The sequence below is a fragment of the Sapajus apella genome, unplaced genomic scaffold (assembly GCF_009761245.1).
Source record: "Sapajus apella isolate SASKATOON/1434 unplaced genomic scaffold, GSC_monkey_1.0 scaffold92, whole genome shotgun sequence".
In the NCBI taxonomy this organism is placed as follows: domain Eukaryota; kingdom Metazoa; phylum Chordata; class Mammalia; order Primates; family Cebidae; genus Sapajus; species Sapajus apella.
Genome location: NW_022437032.1, coordinates 4,281,406 through 4,289,185, shown reverse-complemented (window position 1 = coordinate 4,289,185; position 7,780 = coordinate 4,281,406).

Sequence of the window (7,780 nt, the reverse complement as noted above, 5' to 3'; positions counted from 1 at the left end):
CAAATAAGTCAAAGTCCCTGTCCTCACAGAGCTTACATTTAAGTGATCAAGACTGAGGCTGAGCTCCTGAGGACAAGTAGAACAAGGTAAGGGGCTAGGAGGTGACAGAGCTACACGTCCGACGGGAGGAGGTCAACTAAGCCTCTTTAAGAAGGGGCAAGTAAACAAAGACCTGAGGGAGGCCTATTCATTTCTTCCCTGCCTAAGACAGACACTCCACTCGGTAGGAAGCCAGGACCCATGAACGTCTAGATCATGGCATCCCCAGTGCCTGGAAGCTGCCTGGCATCCAGTAGGTGCTCAATAAATAGACATGCAATGGCTGTCTACTGGTGCTTCCAGACAGTGTGGGGCTCTCTTCCCCCAGAGTGATGACATCTCCACAGTGACTCATGGTTTGAGGCCTCTACCCCATTCTGAGGTTGGCTCTGCTCTTAGTTAGAAGCCACAATGATAGCAGCTAGGGAATGTGGCAATTCCCTGGGAAATGCTAAGTCAGGGATGGAGGTGAGGATGGCCCTTGGGAATGATGGGATTTAGATAAATGGAGCATTCATCTGCGCTGGCATTTCTCAACCTCCTGTGACATGCCGTCAAAGAATGCAGCTTGCTGGAGAGAAGGGAGGCCGTTGCTTTCACCAGGAGCCTTGAAGTTGAGCTGGATTCTAGCTCAAAAGAGGCAGCTGCCTTTAAGTCTGTGGACCTGAGCACCCCTCCTGACACCACCTCTTACAAACTGTGAGACTTTGAACAAGTCACTACAGCTCTTAAACCCTCATCTATAGAAAAGACAATGAAAATATCCCTCTTTGAAAGTATTCTGTAGGTAAAACATTTTGCCTATAGCCATAGCTGCTGTTGAACCAAGACTCCACAAATCAGACCATGAAATGATATGATGGAAATTAAAACCACAATAATATACCACAACACACCCACCAGAAAGACTAAATTTAAAAATATTAACAATACAGACAATGAAGAGGCAAGCTTTTCAATAAAAAGGGGCAGGGATATTTGCAAATCACTTATCCAACTATATATAGAGAGAGAGTCGGAATATATTTTTTAAAACTCTCAAAACTCAACAGTAAGGAAACAATCTCATTCTTAAAAACGAGCAAAAGACATGAACATTTCACCAAAGAAGACACGTGGATGGCAAACAAGCACATGAAAAGATGTTCAACATTATCAACTATTAGGAAAATGATATTTAAAACCATGGTTAGATACCGCTGCACATCTATTAGAATGGCTAGAACAAATCCTGACAATGCCAAGTGCAGACAACAAGGATGTAGAACTGGAACTCTCATACAAATGCAAAAACGGTACAGCCATTCTGGAAAATGGTTTGGCAGGGTTTTAATGCCTTTACTGAGATATAAGTTAAATACCATAAAATTCACTCACTTAAAATATGTAATTTAATGGTTTTTCATAAATTTACAGAGTTGTGCAACCATCACCACAATCTGATTTTAGAATATTTTATCACCCTCAAAAGAAACTGCCAGACTATTTCCTACAGCAAGCAAACCATTTTACATTCCCACCAGCAATGCACAAAGGTTCTGATTTTTCCACATCCCCACCAACACTGACCGTGTCCTTTTAATGATAACCAGCTTAGCAAGGATAAAGTAGTATCTCACTTTGAGTTTGTCGGCAGTTTCTCATTAAGTGAATCAGATGCTTTCTACACGATCCCAGTGGGGGACTCATGGGTGTAAATCTGTGCAAAAATTTATCACTATACATTTAATATTAGCCTACTAGATATACTTCGCTGTTTGTATTCTATACTTACATTGTTTTAAACAAAAAGACAATAGGAGAAGAAAAACTAAGATTCATGGAAAATTAAGATGGATGAAATAAGAAATGCAAAAAAAAGAAAGCAAGAATAAAATAAAAAGAAATCATGTGTCTCTGGCCAGAGCATGCCTAGTGTAATCACAACTCCCACTCCCACAGGAGGGTGAGTTCCCATCTCATACCTGTTCACCCACCTCTGGCACCCAATTATGTGTATGGTGGCTGGGCGCAGTGGCTCACGCCCATAATTCCAACACTTTGGGAGGCTGAGGTGGGTGGATCACTGAGGCCAGGAGTTCCAGACCAGCCTGGCCAACATGGCAAAGCCCGGTCTCTACTAAAAAATGCAAAAAAAATAGTAGCAGGGTGTGGTGACAATCACCTGTAATCACAGCTACCTGGAAGGCTGAGGCGCAAGAATCACTTGAACCTGGGAAGGAGGTTGCAATGAGCCAATAGTACCACTGCACTCCAGCCAGGGTGACAGAGTGAGACTCTGTGTCAAAAAAAAAAAAAAAAAAAAGCGTATGGTAAGTAAATGAAGTAATTTAAGGTGAAGGGCTCCTTAGAATCCCACATCTTGGCCAGGTGCTGTGGCTCACGCCTATAATCCCAGCACTTTGGGAGGCTGAGGCGGGCGGATCACCTGAGGTTAGGAGTTTGAGACCAGCCTGACCAACATGGTGAAACCCCATCTCTACTAAAAATATAAAAATTAGCCAGGTGTGGTGGTGGGCGCCTGTAATCCCAGCTACTCGGGAGGCTGAGGCAGGAGAATCACTTGAACCCAGGAGGCGGAGGCTGCAGTAGAAGAGGTCGTACCACTGCACTCCAGCCTGGGCAACAAGAGCAAAACACAATCTAAAAAAAAAAAAAAAAGAAACTCAAGAACTTAATGCCAATGAACTGTACACTTGAAAATGGTTGAAATGGCCTGTAATCCTAGCACTTTAGGAGGCCAGGGCAAGAGGACCACTTGAGGTCAGCAGCTCAACACCAGCCTAGGCAACATAGCAAGACCTCATCTCTACAAAAAAAATGTAAACATTAGCCAGGTGCAGTGGCTTGGGCCTGCAGGCCCAGTTACTCAGGGGCCTGAGGCAGGAAGATCGCTTGAGCCCAGGAGTTCAAGGTTACGGTGAGCTATGACTGTGCCACTTTACTCCAGCCTGGGCAACAGAGTGAGATCCCATCTCAAAAAAAATTTTTTTTTAATAATAAATTGTACATTATGTATATTTTACCAGAATGTTTTTAAAAAACCACTCAGAACCAGGCACAGCAGCTCACGCCTGTAATCCCAGCGCTCTGGGAGGCAGAGGTGGGTGGATCACGAGGTCAAGAGATTGAGACCATCCTGGCCAGCATGGTGAAACCCCGTCTCTACTAAAAATACAAAAATTAGGTGTGGTGGCGCATACCTGTAATCCCAGCTACTCAGGAGGCTGAGGCAGGAGAATCACTTGAACCAGGGAAGCGGAGGTTGCAGTTGCAGTGAGCCAAGATTGTGCCATTGCACTCCAGCCTGGCGAAAGAACAAGACTTTGTCTCAAAAAAAAAAAAAAGAAAGAAAAAAGAAAAAACCCACCAACTCAAATGCCGCAAAGGTTTACTAAGCCCTAACCATGGGCCAGAAGCCTGGCTCGCAAAGGATAAGCCAGTTCCTCCCAAGCCACACTTCTGGATTCTATAAAAGCAAAACCCAGGAGTGAAGCACCCCCCACCCATCCACGTGGACACACGCCACCCCCACCCCCTCAATTCTCTCATGCCTGTGGTTTATTTTTTAATTGCATTTTAAGTTCTGGGATACACGTGCAGGTTTGTTTCATGGTGAACATGTGCTATGGTGGTTGGCTGCACCTATCAACCCGTCACCTAGATATGAAGCCCCAAATGCATTAGCTATATTTTTTAAAACAAGTCAATTCTGCTTTCTATTGTATCAATGAATTTGGCTTCTTGTTGTTGTATTTGAAACGGAGTTTCGCTCTTGTCGTCCAAGCTGGAGTGCAATGGCACAATCTCAGCTCACTCTCAGTCCCCCAGGTTCAAGCACTTCTCCTGCCTCCCAAGTAGCTGGGATACAGGCACCCACCACCACACCCAGCTAATTTTTTTTGTGTGTGTGTATTTTTAATAGAGACAGGGTTTCACCAGGTTGACCAGGCTGGTCTGGAACTCTTGACCTCAGGTGATCCTCCCGCCTCAGCCTCCCAAAGTGCTGGAATTACAGGCGTGAGCCACCGTGCCCAACCATGAATTTGTTTTAATGTAAAAAGAGAAGTTTTTAATGATTGACCAGTTCTATGATTTTCATTCTCCCTTCCAGATCCAGATGGATTCTTGAGGAGTCCCCTTGCCTTGCCTCTGTCTGTATGCACCCCGCCCATGAGGGGTATGTTCTCCAGTCAGGGATGCCCAGGCCAGCCCAGCATGTTGAAGGCAGGATCGCCTCCAACTCTGGACAATGGCAGGGGCCACTGGCCCCTGGGCAAGTTAGCAAATCCATGAAAGATTCGAAGGAAGATTCAAGCTTGGGGCTGGGCGCGGTGGCTCACACCTGTAAGCCCAGCACTATGGGAGGCCGAGGTGGGTGGATCACCTGCGGTCAGGAGATCGAGACCAGCCTGGCCAACACGGTGAAACCCCGTCTCTACTAAAAATACAAAAATTAGCCAGCTGTGGTGGCACCTGTAATTCTACCTACTCGGGAGGCTGAGGCAGGAGAATCGCTTGAACCCAGGAAGCAGAGGTTGCAGTGCGCCGAGATCTTGCCACTGCACTCCAGCCTGGGCGACAGGGTGAGACTCTTGTCTCAAAAAAAAAAAAAAGAGAGATTCAGGGTTGGATATTGCCTCTGCCCCCAAACTCTAGCCAGACAGGAGCATAAACCCATTCTGATGAAGGGCTTTTGAGCTTGGTGGAAACCAGGCCTTCTCCATCAGCAGCAGCCTTGAGTGATAATGACAGCTACTGCTTCTATGTCTGCGCCACCTCCAATGCCATCAGCCTCATGGCTGATCCTCCCAAATGGAGTTGCTGCTCCCAGCAACAGGCAAGGAATGGAAGCTCAGAGAACTGAAGGAACTGCCCCCATCTCACTCATTAGTAAGTGGGGGAACTGCCATTCAAACCAAGCCTGTGTCAGTCCCAGCTGGGTCCAGGCCACGTTGTCCCCAACTCCAGCACACCCCCTGAAATGGCTCAGATTCGTTTCTACTCCCAGCCCTTCAGGAGCCAGAAGAAAGGTCGGGCTTTCTCTTGGGGTCTTCCCCAAGCGTGACTAGGCCATTTTAGAGCAAAAGCCTCCACGTCTGCATAAGCCTGGCTCTCAGATTTTTTTCTGGCCTGATTTTCTCGAATTCTGGTGGTGATGAGCTGCCTAATAAAATTATGCTAAGTTATGTGCATAAAGAGTAGCATCTTAAACTCTAATTATTGGCCACGTCTTTGAAGAATTCCTGTGCAATTTCCAGGGTAATCAACTCACCTCTTTCCTGGGGACTGATTAGCTGTTTGGGCCAATTTGAGCCCCCAGCCCCAGCCCCACTCAAATCAGCGGGTTTCTGGATGTCGTTAGCTACTCCCGTTGCCTTTTAAAAATCTGTTTCACATAAAAGGACAAATGAGAATGAATATTTGGCCATCTTTAAGACACTAACTACATTCTTTTCCACAGCCTGTTCTCGTTATTCTTTCTTTCTTCAGGAGGAATTTGAACACAGCCTGGGCTCCCGCAGTTCATGACTGCAAAAGTCTTCGTCTTCGAAATCTGACCCAAGTGGGCATATTCGGGAAATGTGGCAGCTTCGAAGAACATGACCCAGTTACGTCTTCTCTACCTATTCCTCCACCGCGCTCACCTCCCAGCCCCAGGCAGCTGGTTCATGCAGCCTGCTCTCCAGGACTCTCGAAGAAAGTTCAGCTACAGGCTGAACAGAGACCCTTCGCATTATTCACTGGAAAAGCAAGAGGAAACTCTATCCAAGGACTGGCTTCTTCTCTCCTTTATTTATTAGTGTGGTTTATGTTACTAAAGTCATGCAGAATCACTGGGTAGGGGAGCCGGTTGTGAGAACAGGTGGGAAAGGCTCAGTGGGGCGGGGCAGAGTCGGAGTGAAAACGGGCCCTCGGAGGTGGTTCAGCCTAGAGGGTTAACTTAAATAAGACTTGCTCATTCTGCAACGAACCCCTTAGCCTGGATGCCAAGGTCTGCAGGCCCTCCCCGTCTCCCTGACCTCCTCTCCTCCATCACCCCCTCGGTCTCAGCACCCCAGCCCTGTGCTCTTCCAACATTCCCAGCCTTTCCTACCCCAGGGCCTTTGCACACACTGCGACTGTCACTTCCCCAGATCTCTCTGAATGATGCTCCGCCTTTGCAAACTTGCCCAGGCTCCTGTGGCCCAGCCGTTGTTATTGGAAATGAACCTCCCTCCAGTATGCTGCGCTGGCCTCAGCATCCCTGGCTGGAGAACATAACCCCCATGGGGCTGGGTGTATAGAGCCAATGAGAAGTCAAAGGGACTCCTCAAGAATCCATTTCCTGGCCGGGTGCGGTGGCTGATGCCTATAATCCCAGAACTTTGGGAGGCCAAGGCGGGCAGATCACTTGAGCTTAGGAGTCTGAGACCAGCCTGGCCAACATGGTGAAACCCCGTCTCTACTAAAAACACCAAAATTACCCAGGCATGGCGGGCGCCTGTAATCCCAGCTACTCAGGAGGCTGTGGCAGGAGAATCACTTGAACCTAGGAGAAGGAGGTTGCAGTAACCCAAGATCAGTTCGCTGCACTCCAGCCTGAGCGATACAGCAAGGCTCCATCTCAAAAAAATAAAAATAAATAAAATAACCATTTATTTGGGGATCTGGGAGAATAAAAGTAATAGAATTGGCCAATCATTAAACACTTCTTTGCATTAAAACAAATTCATTAATAGAATAGAAAGCAAAATTTGCTTGAGTTAAAAAAAACCATGAGGCATGAAAGAATTGAGGGAAGGGGGGTGGCGGGTGCCCACGGAGATGGGCAGGGGTGCTTCACCACTGGCATCTGCTCTTACAGGGTCCAGAGGTGCACAGCTCTGTCATTCCCATCCTGCAGCACTCTGCTAAAGGGGTCCGTCCCCCGGACACCCCTCTCTCACTCCGTCACTTTCCCCACCTTTATTCTTAGCTGGTTGTCATCCTCTGCCTAACTCTTAGGCTGCTTTATCTTAGGAAGCTTTATCAACACCTGATGTTAGAGTCTGTATTTGTTTCTTGTCTTTCTCACATACACGAGTGTAATCACGTTGAGGGCAGACTGTGCTCGTCTCGTTCTCTGCCACGCCTCCAGCCCCAAGAACGGTGCCTAACAATAAGGAGGTGCTCAGTAAATATTTGATCAGGCCGGGCACGGTGGCTCACACGTGTAATCCCAGCACTTTGGGAGGCCGAGGCGGGCAGATCATGAGGTCAGAAGTTCAAGACCAGCCTGGCCAACATAGTAAAACCCTGTCTCTACTAAAATACAAAAAAATTAGCCAGGTGTGGTGGCAGGAGGCTGTAATTCCAGCTACTTAGGAAGCTGAGGTAAGGAGAATTGCTTGAACCCAGGAGGCAGAGGTTGCAGTGAGCCAATATCGTACCACTGCATTTCAGCCCTTGCAATAGTGAGACTCCATCTCAAAAAAAAGAAAAAGCATACATATATTTGATCAATGAAGGAATAAAAATGTCAGCATATTCCACATATCTCCTACCCATCCCCTGACACTTTTTCCCTTTCTTCTGGACTCTGTAATCCTTCTCAAGGGGAATAAAAAATAGTCCTGGGTTTATCCCGACCTGACCTGATGAAAGAAAAAAAAATGTATTCTCTTCAATCTCTTGAAAATGAACAGCACAGGCTTAGAACACCAAGTTCTTAATGTGAGCACACACAACCTGCTGGCTGAATTCTAAGAAATGAGCCCTG